The 22,910-nt window shown below is 36.7% G+C and overlaps 1 protein-coding gene across 1 annotated transcript in view; it reads left to right on the forward strand.

Annotated features, from left to right (window-relative positions):
• KCNH8 (potassium voltage-gated channel subfamily H member 8) overlaps positions 1-22,910 on the forward strand; it is a 373,783-nt gene that overhangs the window by 101,120 nt on the left and 249,753 nt on the right. The gene's annotated exons all lie outside the window — the stretch shown is intronic.

Genomic DNA, 22,910 nt, shown 5'->3' on the forward strand with positions numbered 1-22,910 from the left:
TCCCTGTTCTTTCTCGTTATCCTTCAAGCTGAGATGGACACACTGAGATGTCATGTCCTATTTGTTTTCTTCCTCACTCTAGCTTGTTGGCAGAACTTTAATATCAACAAGTTGTGTCTTCTCTAATAGCATGAAAGACCATCATGATTGGATCTACCAGCCTTAGCTTTCGTATGTTTATCTTAACATATCTATCCTCTCTACAGAAAGCTAATTTTGCAAACCTATTTGCATATTAGTAGGTCCAATATCATCAGTTTCCTGGAAAGAAAAACGTAGAGAACAAAGATTTAAGGTTGTTCTTAGGATAATATTCCCAATTCTGCAAAAAATATTATTGTGGTGTATTAGTTTGTTAGGGTTACCATTATAAAGTACCACAAACTGAGTGGCTTAAACAACAGAAATCTGTTATCTCATAGTTCTGGAAGCTAGTAGTTCCTCTAGATGTTAGCTGGGTTGGTTCCTTCTGAGGGATGTGAGAAAGAATCTGTCCCATGCCTCTCACTTTGCTGGTGGTGGTTTGCTGGAAACCTTTGGTGATCCTTGGCCTGTAGAGTGTCACCCAGATCTCTGCCTTCATCTTTACATACAGGTTTCCCTATGTGATGGTCTGTGTCCAAATTTTCCCTTTTAAATGAGGATATCAGTCACATTGGATTTGGTCCTACTCTAATGACCTCCTTTTAACTTGATTACCTCTGTAAAGACCCTATCTTCAAAAAAGGTCCCATTTTGAGATACTGGGGATTAGACTGCAACATATCTTTTGGGGAAGATAAAATTCAACCTAAAACATCTAGTTACATTTATATTGAATAGATTAGAAGTTAAGTCATTTGCCCAAGATTACAGACTAGTAAATAAAAAACCCCAAATGCATAAACATTCTTGCTTGACTTCAAGGTCCTTGTTCTTAAGCCACTGATTCTCTGTGGAGGTGGAGATGCTACCATCTCCCAGGGAAGTTTGCAAATCTCTGGAGGTTTTTGACTCAGTAATTAGGAGAATGCTTTTGTCATTTATTGGGCAAGAGTCAGAGCTGCTAAATATACTGTTAAGGTGTGGAATGATCTTGCAATTGAAGAATTGTCCAGTTTCTTGCATGACTTTCTAATGTCCAGTCAGACTTTCCAGGAGGTGAAACACTGGATTCTAATTACCTGAATCCTGAACTTAACATGCAAAGTGCTTTTTGAAAGGATTTATTTCCCACTGAATTTTCAAAAATAAAACCATAGTGTAAGTGAGTGAAGATTGAGCTTTATCACATTCAGAATTTCACCATGTAAGAAAATCTTAGTGGCTCACAGCACTTGTTGGTCTGATGGAGCACATATTCAGGTGTTCTGCACTCAGAGGCATAGCATTTGCAGTGATTCTACATACTGGTCCAATTATGCAACTGTTTTATTATATCTTCTGCTCTAGTTGGTCATACCTCAGCATTTCTTGTTGAGATATATATTGCAGAGTAAATAACTTCATTTTTATTTTCTGTTTCTCTCTCTCTCTCTCTCTCTGTCTCTATATATATATGTATATTTGAAAATAATGTGTATAGGTAGGCAAGTTTTGTTATGATGATTTTTATTTCTAAATAGTAAAAAAGGAAATACAACTATTTATTTTAAAAGAGAATCTTGGGTTTTGATAAGGTTATGGATAACTCTGTACTCACAAACGCATTCATTCTCACGTCGCCATCAAGGTTTGCCATTTCCATGTTTATACCTCCTGAGCTATTGCTTACTTGATGTTTTTCTTTATTCTGATTCACTGTTTCATTTTACTTAAATAAATTGTAAGCAAAAGAAAACTAAGCCACTACCATGAAAACAAAACCAGGATCACTAACTTCAAATAGAAGGCAAACATAAATAAATATTAAATGAAAACATTGCTTTTAAGCTTTTTTGTAAATTAGAAAAGTAAAAAGTATACTGGGAAATCCAAGTAATAATAGACCTAATCAATTTTATTATGCCAACCAGCATATATGTTATTTTATTTAATTTTCCCAGTAACCCTTCAAATAAATATGGATTATTTCCTATTTACAGATGAGGAAACTATGATGTAGAAAAATGACTTATACACAGGTCTAAATGTTATGTCATGAACAGGTCCCAATTTGTTGCCCCAGTCATTGTCCCTTATTTTATTTACAGATTGATGCACTTCAATTTATTTATTTTTACATTTTAAAATTTAATTATCTGATGACATAGTAAAATGCCCCAAAAAGCCCAATTCTTTTTAATATGTTAGGTTTTCAATTGTTTGTGAAATGGATATATGGATACATACACACATATATATGTACGTATATATATATGCATATATCTGTGTGTTTACACTCACACACACGCACACACACTTGTTACAGCAAAAATAATTTATTTATAATTAACTGCCTTTCTTTTTTAAGGGAGAATGCCTCCAAAGGGGGAACCTCTGTTTACAAGCTGGATATGTATGAAGCAAATCTCAAACTGACCTAAGCTGTTGAATAAATAAAAACTGTTGTGTGGAAATAGGGAGGGCTGAAGACGCTTCTTTAGCATTGGGATGGGTAGAGGAAAAGAAAGAATAACTGTGAAAGATAGGAAGAAAAGAGGAGAAAAGGGGAGAGAGCAAAGGAAATAAATGGGGAAACGTGGTGATCTCGTGGTATTTTATCCATCAACATGTCTAAAGGTAAATTTGATATGCTAGCTGCATATTTTAGCTTCAAATACACGTTTTAATTAATATGTACATATTCAAATGTAAGATATTTATGTTTTCCCCTTAAAATAATGTTGTGTACCACCAGAATTATTCGTACCACTATTTGGGCAACACGCTATGTTCATGCAAGTGTACACATAAGCTGTCTGAATCAGGTATATTCATATTCAGTCTTACGATTTCAGATCATGATAAAAGCAAAAAGGAAGCAAATTTCTTCATGACCTTCCTCTTTTACAATGAGCTATTCATGACAGATAATTACAGTAAGAAACATTACTTACTTAAAAAAATTTTTATTGTGTATATTTAATATATATATATTACTCTATAGGATATATATATATATAGTAAAATGGTTACTGGGTGGAACAAATTAACATATCCATTATCTCACATAGTTACCCACTTCCACCCCTGTAGCAAGAGCAGCTGTAAGCTACTCATTTAGCAAAAATCCCAAGTACAACACACTATTATTAACTATAGTCTTCTTGTTGTACATTAAGTCTTTCAACTTGTTCATGCTGCATATTTGCTGTTTTGTATCCTTTGGACTGCATCCCCCCAAATTCTTCTCCCCACCCCAATGTTAACCAATGTTTTGTTCTTTGTCTCTATATATTTGATCTGTTTTTCACCTTATGATTCCATATATAAGTGAGATAATGCAAGTTTTCTTTCTGTGTCTGGCTTGTTTAGCTCAGTATAATGTTCTCCAACTTACATCTATGTTGTGACAAATGGCAGGATCTCCTCCGTTTTTAAGGCTGAATAATATTCATATATATATATATATATATATAAGTTTCTTTATCAAGTTTTTCTATTGATGGACACCTAAGTTTTTTCCGTATCTTGGCTGTTGTGATTAGTGCTGCAATGAACATGGGAGTGCAGATATCTTTTTCTTTTAATGTATACTCATAAGACAGATTTCTGGGTCATATGGTAGTTCTATTTTTAATTTATTTAGGAACCCCCATACTGTTTTTCATAATGGCTTCACCAATCTACATTCCTACCAACAGTTTAGAAGGGTTCCCTTTTCTCTGCACCCCTGCCAACACTTGTTATCTAATGTCTTTTTGATAATAGCCATCCTAATGGTGTGAGATGATATTGCCTAGTGGTTTTAATTTGCATTTCCCTGATGATTAGTGATGTGGAACACCATTTTATATATCTATTGGTCATTTTTATGTCATCTTTGGAGAAGTATTCAAGTCCTTTGCTTATTTTTTATTTGTGTTATATGTTTCCTTGCCATTGAGTTGTACGTGTTCTTTATCAGTCTTGGATATTGACCTCTTCTCTGATGTGTGGTTTGAAATTTGTTTTCTCAATTTGTAGGTTACCTTTTCATTTTGTTGACTGTTTCCCTTGCTATGCAGAAGTTTTTTAGTTTGACGTAGTCTTGTTTATTTAATTTTTGCTTTTGTAGACTGAACTTTTGGTGTAAGATTCAAGAAATCATTGCCAAGACCAATGTCTTGGAGAGGAGCTTTTCCTCCTCTATATTTTCTGCTAAGTGTTTTATGGTTTCAGGTCTTATATTTAGGTTTTTTTAATTGATTTTCAGTTGAATTTTGTGTATGGTATATGATATGGATCCAATTTTATTCTTTGGAATGTGGAAGTCCAGTTTTTATTCCCAGTATCATTTATTGAAGAGATTTTCCTTATCCTGCTGTGTCTTTTTGATGTCCTTGTCAAAATTAGTTCACCATATATGTTTGGATTTATATCTGGGCTCTCTATTCTGTTTCCCTGTTCTTTGTCTGTTTTTAATGCCTGCACTATTACATTTTTATTACTATAGCTTTATAATATAATTTTAAATCAGGAAGTCAGATGCTGCCAACCTTTTTTTTTCTTTGATCAGAATCATTTTGACTATTTCGGGTCTTTGGTGGTTCCATATGAATTTTAGGATTATTTTCTGTCTGTGAATATGTCATTGAGATTTTAATAGAAATTGCATTGAATCTATATATTGTGTTGGGTAGTATTGACATTTTAACAATATTAATTCTTCCAGTCCATGAGCATGGACTATCTTTCTATTATTAGTCTCCTCTTCAGTGTCTTTCATCAGTGTCGTATAGCTTTCAGTGTAGATATCTTTCTCATCCATTATTTTGCTTCTAACACTAAGAAGATATTCTTAATGAGTTCTTTTACATTTAGTTATTCAATATGACTCTGGAAGATTTTTAGAATATTTGATTATGTCATCTAGTTATTTCAGAATTGGAACTCAAAATAGGAAAAGAGACAATGATTTGGGTTGTAAAATTTCAGAGTATTCCCAAAATAACAATTTTAAATTTGAAGCACATGTGACTTCCCCATTTGGCTGTTAAGTAATGGGCTCATAGCATTGCATATGGAATGTTTTCACTTAACATACAAATTTCAGAGCAAAAGATGTCATGCCCACCCATTTAATAAATGAACAACAGCAAGAATGTACTTTTAAATAGAATATGTTGTATCCAAATGAGTGTTTTTGTGAATACCAGAGTTCCCAGCATGGACAACACTTGTAGTTGCTTTAGAATTTCACCACGTCTAAAGAACCAAGAATTAATTTTATCAAGAGCTAGTGAAACCAGGCTTGAGATCACACAAAATAAAAAGATAGTTTATTCTAAGATTGAGTGAGACCTGGGGAGAAAGGAAAGATCATTCTGAGCAAAACAAAATTATCTTTCCACCTAGCCCTCCCATTGATTCAAACCAGAGTCCAAGCCAAGAGAAAGGCAATACAACAGCAAATGCAATATTTTTTTATAAAGTTCTCCTCAGGCTGTTGAGAATGTTAAAGTCATTAGCACCATGGGCATTAGGCTTATATAAATGGTGGCCTTGGCAGCAACTGAAAGCATCCAAGTGAGCCTGGAGGACAGTATAAAACTTAGATTCTTACTTCTTTGGAAGCCAAGAGGACTAGATTATAGGGACATTTCCTCTGAGTGTTAGAAGTACTTGTGAAGAGCCCCAAGGAGACTTGGTTTCCTGAATATGAGACCTTGTAATATTTTTCCTGTGTAATATATATAACCATATTTTTACTCACTGGGTTGTAGAGTCAAACTCAAAACAGTTTATCTAGTGTTACAGTTATGACAAACTACCTTAGGACCTAGCAACTTAAAATAACAATAACTATATCTTACAATTTTGTGGGTCAGGAATTTAAGTTGGCCATGGGCGACTAATTATTCTTCCATGTGGAGTTAGCAGAGGTTGGTATTTGATGGTGTTCAGTGGGGAAATGCACCTGTTTGGAAGGTATAAGGTGGCTTCACTCATGTATGGCATCTTGAAAGGCTGAGATCAGTTGAGACAGTGAACCAAAGTGCCTACCCAAGGCCTCGTCAGCATGGTGGGTTTGGGTAGTCGTTAGTCTGGTAGTCTAGTGTTTCATGAACCAGGCAGAAGCTGCAAGAATTTTTGTGACCTCATCTAGGAGGTTACATAGCATAACTTCTGCCATACCATATTGAGTGGGGCAGCCACAAGTCCACTCAGATTCATGGGAAGGAGACCAAAATTCTACCTCTTGATAAGAAGAGTGTCAAAGAATGTGAAGTTGTGTTGTACAACTTCAATATCTAGTTTCATAGAAACACATTTGGGGATGAGTGTGTGTGTAGCAACACAGAAGAGAGCATTTGGTTCTGAAGCTTATAAAATTTGCAGTTTTCATAAAGTCTGTAGGGCCACCAAACAGTTACGATGCTTCTTTCAACTAAGTGTATTCGAAAATGTTGGGTCAGATTATTGTGACTACTCTCAATTGCTTTCTCCAGCTTGATTCATCTGAAGCCTTACCTGAGACTTTGCATGCCCTCAAATAGAAAGCATGCATTGTTCTTTATGTTAAAAGATTTTATGAAGATTCTCCAATATACATTTTCAGTCTTGATAGGAGATTAATATTTTATATTTGCCTCTTAGGCCTTTTGCATTCAAGAGGTGAATCTCACAAATGCATTTATGGAAGACAACTTCAAAGTCATGGTAACAGGAAGGCAAAGGGTTGAGGAAGTACGTGCGCTGAAGGTAGCACATACAGCCTGTATGGAGAGTCTGTCTTGCAGTTTATCTTTCTATTTGCACATAAGCTTTGTATTTGTAAACATAAGCAGTCTGTCTTTTCTTTTCGTCTATCTGAACAAGCTACTCTGAGAGAGCCTATTCTTTTCCTATGGTCATGACTAAAGTTGCATTGTTTAATCAATGAGCAGAGGTTTTACGTAAGTCCAGTTTTTGAAGTGCTCTTCACTGACCCACGCTCTGCAGCCAGAATGATGAGAAGAAAGTGAGACAAACGTAGAGATCAGGTCACAGTGCATTCATCAGAAACTGCTTAGCTTAGCTTGTTCTGCTTAGATTTAGTGTTCAGTGATACTGCCTAACTAGATGCCTCCATGCTTTCACTTCTTCAAAGTCAGCCTTAGCACCTACCTGACTTAGCACAGACAACTTCATAAAATAGAAACAGCTAACATTTACTGAGTGTTCACTGTGGGCCAAGCTCTGTGCTCTGCTCTTTGCCTGTGTTGTTGCTTCAATTTAATCCTCTCATCAACCCTTTGAGGTATATCCTATTACTATCATATTTCACAGTTAAAGATACTGATTCACAGAGAAGTTCAGTGGGAGGGCTGGGATCCAAGTCCTGGCAATTCTGATTCCTGACCCCTCGTACTCTGAAATACTAAGTCATGCTCATGCACCTGGCAAACCTAAGCTTTCTACCTAGGAAGCCCATGACACTCCCTCACCTGCCCTTAGTCTATGACAGTGGATGGTAGGCATGCCAGGGACTATACATACCCCTTGGGGTGAGTGATTGACAAACTATCAAGGAAGGATTAGCTCAATAATAGCTAGAATCAGAACGTTTTGGAGTAGAATCTCAGCTCTCTACCATTCAGTAGGTATGTATCCTAGTTCAGTGACTTTGCTTGTTTGAGCCTCAGCTTGATCTTCTCTAAAATAGAGATCCAATATCATCCTTATAGATGTCTTACGAAGGGCCAAATGAGATAACCATTTTTCAGCACACATTATCAGGAACAGCCACATAATGTGCAAATGAAAGTGCAGAAGCCTTTGTTAAAAAGTTGCTAAAAATTTCAAGACAGCACCAGCAGAGCATTAAATGAAAGCATGGGGCCTTTATAAGCATGCGGTCTATGTGACTGCACAGACCGCATGCCCATGAGAGTGGCCTTGTACATCATAGCCATTTAATGAATATTCTTTCCACCCCTGATATTCTTCCCACCAGAAGAACCTGCCTGCTCCCATTTTTCAGAGTGCTGGATCCTCAGAACCTCACATTAAGGAGCCTGGAATCTAATGCTTGGACCTTGGCTAACTCTGAACCCTGGCCTGTGGGCTGGTTTCTAGTTTTCCCTTACCTTATCAGAAAGCCATGAATATCTATCCATCTTCAACAAGATCCCACAAAAGTTTTGTGAGGTCTTAGCCAAGAGGACCTATGTCTCTTGAGTTGGACAGGAATTATAAAATTAACACAAAATTTACATCATTTACACATGCTTAAACTATACTAGCAACATGAATAATTATATAATATCAACTGGCTACAATTGTATTAAAACAGTGCTTTAGTTTTCAGTGATGAGCCTTTACTCTATGTCATCCATCAAATTTACACAATCACTGGCACCAGAAATTCATGCTTCCTGACACTGTCTTAGGTCAGACCCTCACAATTTTGGTCCAGAGCTACAATAACTCATCTCAATCTGCAGACCAACCTCCAGTTGTGCACCCTCAAGTCTTTTCTCCTCACTGTCTCCAAAGCTGCCTTCGTGAAGTGTGTCCTGCAATCCCCAAGTGTGCCTCTCCACAAAACACATGCTACTGTCTTATGACAGAGCCTTCAGGAGTTCCTCATTGCCTTTCAGGATAAATAAAAACTCTTCATTCTGGCATATAAAGCCATTCATGAGCTAGTCCCAACCTACAGTCTCTTTAAACCCATCCTTCCCTGTTTCTATCCTCCCTGTTCCCTTCATTTCTCATCATTCCCATGTCAGCACATCCCAGACTTCAGCCTAATTATTTTATAGTTTTGTTTTTTAAAAAATCTTCCATATTCTAACTTGCCTTGTGCCTTTGTACTCGGTGTTCCCCCTGCCAGGAATGCTACTCCCCACTTCCAAATTCCGTCCTCATATTAAGCTAATGAAACTGTTGAGATTCAATTCAAGCCTATTTCATCTGTGAGGCTTTCAACTATGACCTTCTGTTTCACACGATGTTTCCATGCATCACAGTAGGCACCACCTTGTGTTATAACTTTCTCTTTATACATCTCTGTTTCATTATGCATGTTTGAGGGTGACATTGGTACCATATTAATCTTGTTATCTACAGTGCCTAGAATAGTTCCTGATACATAGTAAATGCTATTTGCTGAATGGGCGAATGAATAAATAGTTTTTCTTGCTGTTTCAATTGAAGCCCTATATTGCTTCCATGTTAGAATAGCCTTGAGATGTTGTATACGTCTCTCTATATTCTCATATAAACTCATTTTGCTTTTCTATTTCAACTTTATGGTTACCTTTCCTCCAAAGAAAGACCTCTGACCTCATCCTTCACTTTTCTATTACTAGACATTAGTTCCTTTGCTGGAATATTTTATTTTTCTCTCCTTAGAGAACACATTTCAATTCTCTGTCTTACACAGAGAGAGGGATTGGTGTTCTGGAGTTTTCTGCTGGGTTGATAAATTAACATCTGTTTGTATGGGAAGTGACCGGGTTGTTCTAAGGCATTTTAATTCAGGCATGTAGACTGGGGTCTGAAGGATTATTCACTGACATCTCTCTGCTCTGCCTCAGTCCTGTCTGTCACAGCTGCCTCTGGGAGGTTGGGCCAATAAAGGCACAAAGGAGGTAAACAAAAAAGGCGGCTGAGAGAAGTGAGTGTGTCCCCTGAGCATGCCGGCAAGAAAAGGCCAGGGGAAAGCACCTGAGAAGACAGCTGCTAGAATGCAGCTGATGCTAGCAACTTGCACACAACTCAGAAATCCCCATGCCTGATGATGGAGACAATGGGACCACTCTGAATGTGAAAAGAATAAGTATTTTACTCTACCTAGAAACTTTGGCATGTAAATAGCTCTGAAGGCTGAAAGAGCTCTCTAAGAAGTAGTTCAGTGTTGGCCTTTAGCAACTTTGGAGGATGTTCGAAGGAATTCACATTTTCAGATGCATATTTGAGAAGAAAAATGTAGTAAAAATTATCTTATCATAGAAAGCATTTTTAACCATTTCTAGTGGGTTAGAATGGAAAAAAATATGACCTTTGTGTGTGAAGGCTCGAGTTTGAGTCCTTGCACAGTCACCAAGGTGCTGTAGGTGATCTTAGCCAAGCTGTTTAACCCTATAATATCTAACCTTGCCTGTAAGAGGCAAGCAGAAATATTTAGCTCTTAAAAGCATTTAAGAGAATCAGATAAAGTAAGCTATAGAAAATATAAAGAAACACATAAATGCTTGTTATATTGACTCTCAGAGTCTACATTCATATCTACCAGACCAAAAGCCTTCTGTCCCTTATGAACTGTGTGATTTTGAGCAATTAACTTCAACTTCCCGAGCCTCAGTTTTCTCTTCTGTAATATGGCAATAACAGTAATAGCATCTGTTTCATAGGCTTAAGTGAAGTGTAAAGTGCCTTGCACAGTGTCTGACACATAACATGTGCTCAGTAAGTGTTAACTGTCACTCTTGTAACCAATAGTATTACTATTACAAAGTTTGAATTCATCTTATAATAATTTAGTTCATTATCTGAACACAGAGTTTAGAGTACCTGTTATGTTTGGGTCAGTCCCTCTGTTTTGCACCTAAGAGAGTACAAGAAAAGGGAAAACATAAACCTTGCCCTCCTGTACCTTATGGTCTATTAAGAGAGAAGGACTAATCAAATAATCACACAAACATATTAGGAAGTTTGAAGGCAAGTTGCAGGCTCCTGTGGTAGAGAATAACAGGGGGATCTGACCAAATATGGAATTCAAGGAAAACTTCATCAAGGAAATGATATTTGAGTTGACTTTTGAAGGATGAGCAGAAATTGACTACATGGAGGAAAGAATGAAAGCATTCTAGTCAAAGAGAGCCATGTATGCAAAGTTCCTGGGAGAGACTATCTTATTTGAGACATGGAGGGAAGGCCAGTTTAGCTGGAGGGCAGATAGCTGTGTATCACATAGGAGAAGGTAGGTAAACCAAGTTAGATCACTTGGGATTTTGTCGACTATGCTCAGGCTATTGAGAGTCAACTTAGTGCAGTCAAAGTATTTCAAGCAGGAAAGTCACATGATGAAAATTTCATTTAACAAAGAACATTTTTGCGCCATATGAGTAATCCACATAAGAGATGATGGTCATTAAGGCAGGTCTTACTCAGAATATGATCTGAAGACCAGCAGCATCAGCATACCCTGGGATTTATTGAGTGCCACCCAGACCTACAAATCAAATCTGGGGATGGGGCCCAGCACTCATTGAGAAATTTTGGGAAAGTAAAGACTTTTCACAAGCACTCCAGGTGATTCTGATGCTCACTAAAGGTTGAGAAGCCATGGCTTGGTCTAGGATGTAGCCAGTGAACAAATTTCAGAGGTTAGCTACTAGAATTGACAAGATTTGGCAATATCTTTACTTTGGGAAATGAGAAAGAAGGAAGCATCAAGAATGACTCTAAATTGTGCATCTAAAGAAACCATCTAATCTGACTTTTTATACTTTGTTGTGTGTATAGATATATCTGTTTTGAGATTAGAGAAGATGAAGGACTAGGGTGTGGATTTTGGTTTACATGTGTTTGTTTGTTTAAGCATGTACTAATCCACAGAGCACTGTTGATAAGATCTAAGAAGCATCATTATAAAAAATGACTTCAGATGAAAAAAATAACTTATAACTTGGACCATCTCAACCAATTGGCAATATAAGCAAGTTATCACTGGAGACCTCATATCCTCTATGATAAGGAGAGCTATTTTTCTTTAAGTCTTTACTTTCCCAAAATTTCTCAATTTTGAGTCCCCTAAATTATCTTTTGAAACATCATGTTCCACTATTTTTAAAAAAATACCTTTTCAGAACTATACTAGGAGTGAAACAGTAAAAGAAATCTTGTTTAAAATGCTGCTAAGATAATATACTATTAAAAGGAGAAACATTAAACTCAGAATGTGTTTTGAGATTAAAAAAAGTCGCTGACCACCTAAGATTGTTACACTCCGTATAATGTCTATAATGATTTTTTAGAGGTACCTATTCTTTTTCACGCATATAAGAGATAGCCAGAGTGGACATTTCTCATGTTTTTAACGTTCTAGTTGCTTTGATCTGACTCTGTATAGACTCAGACCACAATCTCCATTTCACTTCTTTAGACCCCTGATTTACCTATCTTTTGCTTTGTAATGCAGCTGAGAAAGCTCCTACTCAGTGCCGTAATTCCCAAAGCAGCTCCAGCTCATGGATTTCAAAGTAAAAGCCTTATCAGAGATCCCTCTAGGCCGTTGGTGGCCAACCCTATTTTTGAAGTGAAGGAGAGTTAATTATATGCTCAATATCAAATTGGAAAGAAAATGACTAGCCTGTATTTAGGAAAGTAGTGTTGTCCGATTGGATGATCTTTTACAAGACACCACTATGACATAGTCTAGGCTCCTTCTCAAGAAAAACTGTCTATATGATTTTTACACTAACAAATAGTGCTTCTTACATACTTTGGTAGTATACAGTCTTCTTAAATCTCCAAAGAATCAAGAATTAACTCCTAGTGTACAGTAATCTTTAGGCTTCTACATCAAATATTGGCTAATTATGACCTGTATCTGGCAGGATGCCTGTTTTTCCAAATGAAGTTTTACTGGTAAACTGCCATGCTTATTTTTTAATGTATTGTCTATTACTACAAAAGCAAAGTTGAGTAGTTGAGACAGAGACCATATGCGCTGTAAAGCCAAAAATATTTCCTCTCTGGTCCTTTACAGAACAAGTTTGCTGACCTTTGAAGATGAATAACCAAATCTGTTAGGTTGCATACCCAATTGGAACCCTCACAATTTAGAAGGATTCTGAATTTTCATTTCTTAATGACACATATGGTCTCAAAATGTATTTTTTTTCTGTTGTAGGAAAATGCCTGTAATCATATGGGAAAATGTTTTGCACAAATTTATTTTTCACAAAACGATTTCTGTCTTAGAGCAGGTGTCTGGTGAGTAATGCAAGGATAAGCTTATTGGTACTGATACCTCACCTGAGTAGTCTGAGTACAGTGATGCCTACCTGGACACCGGATTTTGGCCTCAAGTTCTAGTGAGGTGCCCACTTTATTTTAGGAGAGAAGCAGTAAGTTGAGGAAGATGTCTGTTTTGCCTCACATGTCTGCCAAGTTGTGACTCAGGGCAATCTGGCACAGTGTTCACAAGTCTTCGTTAAGAGTTGAGTTTGCACAGTGGAAGAAATGTTCAGTATGTTTGTTGTCTGCATATTCTTGGAAAGTGCTAAATTGCCACCTAAAACTGTAATCATATATTTATACACTGGAGAATTGTCATGAGATCCTTAAGCATTTCTTTTTACTTCTTTTCTTATTTCCAAATTCTCATCTCAATATTTCTGCTTTCTTACATAGGATGTATTTTTCATTCATTTCACTGTATTTGTCTAACCTTTTAAACACAAATTCTGAAACTAATTCTGAAACTAATTTCTTAAAAAGGACTTGATCAAAGTTGAATTTGTTACATGTCCTAGCTTATGTCATCAATAAAATAATAGCAATATGTGAACCATAATTTTTCCTTTTTAATATATCAAAAATAGATAGTTCACTCCTGTGATAATGATTCCTTTGGTAATTTCTTTTAACGTGTTGAAATTCACTGTGTTTTGGCAGAAAGCTTGTGAAACTGAGAGTCATATGATTTGAGGTCTAGTCCCAACTCTTAAAACAATTAACATTTTCGACTTCAGTTTACTGAACCACTCTGAACTCATGATTTTCATCTTTACAATAAACAGTTCCATCTCATCATCTTTAAGATCTTTTTTAACTCGGGCAATCTGAAATGTCTTTGTGTGTTTCAACTTAATATTATATTAGATGTTCAAAGAATTCTCCATTTTTAAAGTAGAGTATGATATGTTTCCTTCATTTAACAATGAAATGTTCCATACATACACAAAAGAGAAATTATTGCAACAAATATCCACTTTACACCACCACCTAACTTTAAGGTATATTTAAACTAAGCCATAATTGTCCATGGTTGTTTTTATGGTTAAATAAATAAAGCATTACATATACAGGTAAAGCCCTTACTTTATATAACTATTTAAAATGCATATAACACTTCACAGCTCTTAACCCTGGCCTGCTCAAAGCTCTTAACCATGAGAATTAGCCATATATCCAGTATGCAGATGTGGTATGAACAGGTGTAAAATTATACCTGAGAATATTCAGCAAGTAAATGGCAAAATAAATGACTATTATTTCCAGTCTTAGAAGATGAATCCAGGGACTTGACCACACGCAACGCCATCTAAATCCTGCATATTCGTGTTACATCTTGACTCTTTTCTAAAGTTATAGTTTTGTATTTAGCGTTCTTTGGAAGTAACACAAATTGGTTCTGATCATCTTAAGCAAAAATAATAATTTATTGAAAAATATATGGCATAACTTATCGAATCAAAGAAATTAATGAGAATCTAAGCCTTGAAAAAGACAAAAAGCAGTAGGGTTCTGTAAGTTCTATGTAGCAACAGTAATTGGAAAGGTTTTTCCAGGCTTCATTATTGAATGAACATAATTCCTTCATTTTTGACCTTGGATTCATCAAATCAAGATTAAAATTACCAGAAGAGAAAGACTGATTGCTTCATTTTGGATGATTTGCCCATTCCTCCAGTGAGGGTTTGCAGAGCACCAGTTGATTCTACCAAGGCTACATGCGGAAAGGAGGTTTGGTTCCCAGTAAAATTTCAAGGTACAATGACAAGAGGAAGGGGGCACAGATGATATTCTGCCAAAAATATGAGAGGTAAACTATACTAATTTGTCACCTCAGAATGTACCTGTCGTGTCTCTGATTACAGGAGAGTAATTGGCTGATGGCCTCAGCTGCGGTGCTCTGAAACGCATCACCGGATCAGCCAAAGTTTTTATGGGCTGCTTCCAGCCAATGACTGAGTGAGGCAGAGTTGCTAAGACGCGTCTGTTCCTGGGAAATGAGGAACTGCTGCAATCTAGACGCTTCCTTTCATCCAGTTTTTCTTCCTTCTTCTCTCCTTCACTTGACATCAAAACCGCATCATGGTCTTCTCATAGTTTGCTTCTAAGAAGACCTGGTATAACACACAAATAGTTCATTAATATTCAAAAGCAACATTAAGTAGCATTTTCATGAATAATTCTTTAAGAATGTCATGCTACAATCCTACACCCTCTTCTCCCACACTTTCCTACATTTCTCCTTTTACCCTGCTCTCCTTTTTCTTTTTTTCCTATAGCATTTAAGACCTTTTAATAAACTATATAATTTGCTTATATATTGCATTTATAATTTATTGCTTTTCACTCCAATTAGAATATAAGTCCTTTCAGGGATAAGACAGATCTATTCTGTTTTGTTCACTGATGTATCCAAACAGTTAACAACAGTGCCTGCCATTGCAGGCACTCAATAAATATCCACTGAATGAATGAATAACTTTATGTCCAATTGCTTGCAATGTAATTTCCAAATGTTTTCTTTTGGATCCTAAACTAGATAATCCCAGAGTCCCAGATCCTCATTACAATGTTGAGTTCATACAGACATTATGTTTATTGGAACCAACAATTATTCTCATTGCTCTGCAAAGGCCATAGATTCCTCCAACTAAAGCCTTGTGCAGTTAGAGAGGGTTAACTTAATCCTCAAATTCTCATTTAAAGCAAGTTATTTCTCACTGAACAATTACAAGTTTGAAGAAATCTTAAATTGCTTTTCTTTAAAGTATCAAGAGAGTGGGTTTGTTTCAGTGCCTTGTTCTCACAAAGAAGTGGCTTAGAAGTAGCAATCATGAAACCAAACCTGTCAGATCAGACATTTTTCTGCTCACTACCAATTGTCCATCACATGTGGCCTTCTTTTCTCCAAACGATCATTGAAAAGATAGAGCCATGACTCAGATGTTAATTGGGGCTCAGTTCTCTTTGCTATTTCCAGTCTTAGCAGATGAATCCAGGGGATGTTGCTCTGCATCCTACCCAGAGCTGCCATGGTATACAGATCACCATTTCTGAAGCTTCCTAAGAGAGTAAGAAGCAAAAACATACTGGGAGGCAGAAGCATGCAGAAGCTTTGTGAATGAGGTCAGAATATGATGCCTTGTATGTTAGCAACTTAGGTAACTACACTTAGATACTGTAATCACAAGCTTGTATAAGTACATTTTCTCTGTCTCAACCGGGGACTGGCAGCAGCACCAGTGGTGTTTTTCTGATCCCAGTCTCATTGAACATTCAAGCAAATTTAAAAATTAACACCACATATACCTTAATGAAAGGTGTTTTTCAGTCTTAAACTAAAATAGCTGAATCTTGTTTTAAATAGTGGTTCTACTCTTATTCTTGGTTTGAGAGTGAAATTCTTTTTATTATAAAAAGGCTTTACTGCATTTTTTTCACTTTAAATATGATATTTTTTAGAGCATGTGTATAATCGTGTCCTATAGTATATGTAGAAAGGAGAATTAAATTGACTCGAAACTCAATGTTTAAAACATTGTCCATAGAAGAGGATCATTCCCAGAATATTACATTAATAGTAAGGCAAAATTAGAAAATCAAACTCAGACTTGTGTTTAAGTTCCATTTCTTCACAGGACTATTGTATGACCTGAAGAAAATACTACACATCTCAATCTCCATAATTGTAAAATATAGTTCAGTGCAGTAATATGTTGGTCAGGTTGATCAATGGGAAATTGAGATATAATACATGAAAGACGTGTTGCACAATGTTAGCACATAATACACTCTTAATAGAATACAGCAATCACTAGGTTCTTGCTGTGTGTGTTATTTTCAGGGCCTCTTTATCTCCATTTCTCATTGGACTGTACTCCGTTGTTCCATTTCCTACTATAAAACTGTCGCTGCTGAATTTGTGTTTAACTGTACATGGAAACTCCTTTCAATTGTAGGTAAGAATTATCTGGGTTTACCATGGGAATCAATTTGGTTTTCTTAAAGCAAGTATTAGTTCTACTGGTCAATAACCCCAGTTAATTTGTTGAGCAAGGATGTTGGATTTATTGACTAAAGCATGTCTTGGGGATATTTTTGCACCTGAAGTTTTCAGGCTCCTCTTGTTCCTAATTATTAGAGATTTCTGAAAGGTGGCTATACATACACCTGGGAAATGAATAAAGTACTTTTATTTAAGGAGAAAGGTAACTTGGATCAAAATGAAAAGAGGATTAAAAACTTGGCACGTTTAAATCAGTCACGCATAACTTGATTTCCCTTCCCTCCCCTCCCCTCCCCTCCCCTCCCCCCCCCTCCCCTCCCCCCCCCTCCCTCTCCTTCTCTCTGTCTGATATTCTGGCTTAACAAAATAGCACTTTTCTCGAAAGTTTGAAATGGAAGTATCCATTAGAACGTATTTCAAATTATCAAGAATATATAAAAAATTATTCCCCAGAAATATGACCTCATCATTCTTACTGCTCCAGTCTTGAACTCTTTACATCTCTACCTCAAGTCACTGGAGTTGACAGAATCCCACTGTATATTTCTTCATGCTTATTCTAGAAAACCTGAAAATAAAGATGCTGAGAAGAAAAGGAAATTAAACCATAATTTACCATCCGCCATTGTGGATTTTATGTGTATTCTGCCAGTCTTTTTTCAAATCAGTATAGTATGCATATTCTACCCATCTGTTTTTAACACAAAAAGAAATTTAAAACACAATGTGTTTTATTTTTCATTAAACATTGAAATGAAGGGTGTCCTTAGCCACCGCCCAGTTCAGGGAGCTCTCCAGCTGTCTCAGTTCATCTCCTGTCTACCCCCACGCTGCCCTCCACTGTTACACAAGGAGTCAGGGCACCGGTGCCATTTACTTTGGCTCACTAGTATCCTGGGTCATTTGGAGGAGGGGTATTGACCCGACGTAAATTCAGTGAGGACTGAGCAAAGACTTGCAGCCTGTATGAGCTGCACTGTAGATAGATGGTCCCTGGAAGAAATGTTCACTGCAGATAAGGTGAAGCTTCTACCTCATATTTTCTAAAGAACCATTACTTTCATCTCTTAGTATAGTACAAACATCAGGAAGAGCTGGTGATGATGCTGTAGAGACTTATTTGCCAAGCAGCTTTGGGTATTCCAGGGAACATTCCCCTCCTTTTTAACATGACACCTTTTTTAGTTTACTTCTTTGCACTGTCCATCACATTCCCGTATTTTCTAGTCCCTTGAAAGACACTTTCCATATTGATTAGAGTCTGGAATGTTGTGCTGATTTGAGCAAACAGTGAAAAGCCGTCAGGTGTTTTTAATCAGGATCCTGTATTTTTCAAAGGTTGTTGGCAGTAGCATGGGAGGAAGACTAGAGGCAGGAAGAATACTTTGGAAAAGTGGGCAAGAGATGACTGAAACCGAAGAAAACAGTAGCAAATATGATAAAGTGGAGGGGCAACTTGGAGCTTTCTGGTAGATTCAGTTAGGACTGAATTACTGCCCCACTCTTTCTGCTGAAGAAATGAGTGTCCCTTCACCCAGCCACAATTCATAGCAGCCTTGTTTACTCATCTGCAGCTCTTTCCCCACTCCCACCCCAATATGTATGTATGTATGTGTGTGTGTGTCTATATGTATATGTATTTTCTCTGGACTAATTTCTAAAAACTGGCAAGCCTGTTATTTTATCATTAAGTAGCACTGAGACAATGGTTGTAGAGAACAAGACTCATCAGACTTAACGTGAACTAGGAGGAACACCTGGAAATGTTTAGGTCCCATAACCCTGATGCTCTTAACCCTTGGGATATTATGTTATTGTTGCTATAATTTCAAAAAATAAAGATGTTATGTATTTATCACTAAAAATTTATTCAAAATCCTGCTTGATATTAGAAACAAGAGAACATCAAATGTGTCCTCTTTGCACTTTGACCTGTTGTGTTACATTGAGCAATGTACTATTTCCCATCATGACAGCACAGTCATTAAAGAGAGTGGGATCTCTCACAACTCAGTTTTCCTTATACCTGCACCTCCTCGTATTAAGTTATTAAACCATAAACCCATACTAGAAACATTATTATTAGCTATTATGAGTTTTTATCTATTGACAAATATATTTTAGTGGTGTCTGGAAAGCATATGAGTTCTTTAATAATTATAAATATTAGCAAAAATTAGTACAGCTACTATGAAGGAAAGTATGAAATGGTCTTCAAAAACCCACAGATAAAACTTCCGTATCATCCAGCAATTCCATTACCAGGTATTTATCCAAAAGAAAGGAAATCAATATATTAAAGAGATATCTGCACTCCTGTATTTATTGCAGCACTATTCACAATATCCAAGTTATGGAATCAACCTAAGTGCCCATTAAGGTATGGATAAAGTGTGATATATATACATAATGCAATATTATTTGGCCATAAAAAAATGAAATTCTGTCATTTGCAGAAACATTGATGGAACTGGAGGCCCTTATGTTGAGTGACAGAAGTCAAGCACAGAAAGACAAATATTGCATGTTCTCATTCACATTTGAGAGCTAAAAAAGTGGATCTTATAAAGATAGAGAGTAGACTGTTGGTTACCCTAGACTAGGAAGGGGAGGCAGGGGGATGAAGGGAAAAATATCTATAAAGGTATTTATTATCACTGAACTGTACATTTAAAAATGGTAAAGATGGGCTGCGCATGGTGGCTTATGCCTGTAATTCAAGTGCTTTGAGAGGCCAAGGTGGCAGGATCCCTTGAGGCCTGGAGTTTGAGACCAGCCTGGGAAACATAGTGAGACCCCCATCTCTACAGAAAAATTTAAAACTAGCCAGGCATGGTGGTGCACGTCTGTAGTCCTAGCTACTTGGGAGGCGGAGGTGGCAGGATTGTTTGACTCTAAAGTAGGCTGTGATCATGCCACTGCACTCCTACCCGCGTGATAGAGTAAGACTTTCTCTTAAAAAACAAAAAGGCACAGGTAGTAAACTATATATTTATGTTTTACCTCAATAAAAAGAAATAAACAAAAATATTAGCAAGTCAAATTATCCTGCATCCTTGTTTCCCAATCAAGAAAGTACCAAAATGGAGACAAGGGACATTCCACCAGATTTAAGCTTTTGTGTAACTATTCAGTTCCAAAAATAGATTTTCCCGTGTAAGGTAAAAACCTTGTTTTCTCTCCACAATTGTATTTATCCATAGAAATTAAAGGTGGTGTTAACCTAAATCCTGTCAGAGCCTCATCTGTGTTGGCACTCTCCAACCCACATGGTAATTACTGCCGCTATATAAAGAACGAGTTAAAATTCTCATGAAATGGCTGCCCTCTAACTCTGCTCTTATCATTCACATCTCTGAATTTGAGGCTGAGGGACTTGCAGCCTCCCACCTTAACCCTAAGAGATTCGTTGCACTGGGCCTGAATTGCTCTTGACTGAAAGAGTTGATCATCATTGTGCCCACAGGTAAGAGAGGAAGAGCCAGATCCTGGAGAATAGCCTTGAATTATTGCATTCATAAGAGGTGAGAGGTGTCATTAGAAATGCAGGGTGGAGGGCTTGCTGGGAAGATTTAGGAAAGCAGAGAAGCAAAGGATAAGCGAGCATGCTAAGTATAAAGGGTCTTGCATTGAACATGATTGGTAGCTTTTGGCATCTATTATCTTTCTAGAAGAAAATGCAGTTTGTATATGCTTTGCGTTCTTCTAAAGTTGAGAAAGAAAAGCATAAATATACCTGAATATTCGTAAGATTGTTGGTGTGGATAAATCTGGAGGGACAGTTGAAAGGAAAAAAGGAAGGAGGGAGAGATGGAGGGAGAGATGGAGGGAGAAAGGCAGGCAGGCAGGAAGGAAGGAAAGGGAAGGGGAGGAAGGAAGGAAGAAGAAAGGAAGGAAGGAGGGAAATAGGGAGGGAGGGAGGGAAGGAAGGAAATAGTTTTTATGCCCTTTACACTATTTCTCTCATAAACTTTTTTGTCATGTAGGCACTGGGAAGGTAGACATCAGCCTAGTTCATGTAAAATCATTCCAAAGCTTGAATTTAGAAAGGTCTGAATTAATGAAGTTTTATTGAATTTATAAAATGTCAGTGATCACATCACTGTAACTTAAAAGACAAATCTCGAAGTAAACTTTCAGTTATCCCAGAATATAATGTGAAACGATGGCTGTGCCTCAAGGGCTGATCAGTGAATATTGCCATATCAACAGCTATTTCCTTGGCTTTCACCTCATGTGGTTTTGGCTCTCTCCAAAATACATTGGTGCACCTATGCAAAGGCTCTTTGGAGACAGTAATGATACTTGTCTGAGTACACAGATAGAAGATTTTCAGGAAAATTAATTGCCTTGGTTATGATTTGGTGATGTTCTCGCAAGGTAATTGACAGAAAGGTGCTTTAAAATGTCAACCAAAATGTCAGATTCATACCCTTCTTTGTGTCCCCACTATTACTTTCTCTAAGGTCTGATTATTAGTTTAGCCTGATGGCTCTTTTTGTTTCTATCACAGCTACAGCACTGAAAAAGGCTCCCAATCTGAAATGGTGATCATAGATAAAATTTCAATTAAGAACCATTCTGGGATGACGAGGATAGCAGTGTTTGACTATGGGTATGGCTCATTTATGAGGCTTCTCCATGAATCACAAACACTTGAGTTGATTTATTGTCTCAGCATTTTGGGGGTCACTGTATTCACTAATGGAGTGAAGGATGTGACAATGTTACAATGAAGGGAACCAGGTTCCAGATGAGTTAATCAACTTCCCTATCGTTTCATGGCTAGTGTTAGAACCATGGTTATATCCCAGGTCTTCTAGAGCCTGGTAATGAGCTATTGAAATGAGATTGTCATGGCGTAGATATTGGGGCAGATGAATGAAATGGGATACCATAGGGCTTGAAAAAAAAAAAAAGGAACTCATGACTCTTAAAACTATTGGGAGAATACAGAGGAACAAGCATATTTTATTATATTCCATGCATAACTTATGAGAGCAGCACATCATACATCATCCAACCATTCTTTTAAACAAATACAGCAGCAGCTACAATAAAATATGACTTTTATATCAGATGGCTCCTAAATATAAATTAGTGGCTTCACCTGGTGTTTAACTGCAGAAAAAAATGATAGATCCCAAGGCTGGATGAATACATAGCTATGTTGGAAATTATGAGGTCTAATACAGTGTATGCAAGACAACTCGAAATATCAAGGATATTTCTGACCCTCTTATATTTTTGTCTTATACCCTGACTTTGAAATCAACACCCAAATAAGACAAGAATTCACAGTATTGAAGTCTTTTTCCCCTCATCAAAAGAAAATGAAGGATATGTATGAATAGATTAATAGTTTAGTTTTTAAGCAACAACAACTTTATCATCATTTTCAAATATCCCTGTCCAGAATGCCTTTCAGTAGGAAATGTAGTGCAAGGTTTTTTTTACATATTTCTAAAATACATATTTTAAAATATATTTAAAAATTGAAAATATAAGCTTTAGGCAGTACCATTTGGCTACTATATTTTGAACTTGAATCTTAATGACATTTCTCATGGCTTTTGCTCAAAAATTGAATTGAATTTGATTATTTCTTCAAATATTTTTTGAAATGTGACATGCTTACTGAAAAATACATGTAAGCATTTAAGAACTGAACACTCCTATGTAAACAGCATAAAGATTATGTAACAAAACTTGACCAGCCTCCTACAACTCCCAGACCTGAATGCCTTTCTAATCACAATTTCCCCAAAGTAACCATTAACCTGAATTTTAACATCATAGATTAGTTCTGCCTGTTTTTGTACTGAATGTAAACAAATTCTTATTGCATTCT

The sequence above is a fragment of the Hylobates moloch genome, unplaced genomic scaffold, assembly GCF_009828535.3.
Source record: "Hylobates moloch isolate HMO894 unplaced genomic scaffold, HMol_V3 SCAFFOLD_22, whole genome shotgun sequence".
Lineage (NCBI taxonomy): Eukaryota > Metazoa > Chordata > Mammalia > Primates > Hylobatidae > Hylobates > Hylobates moloch.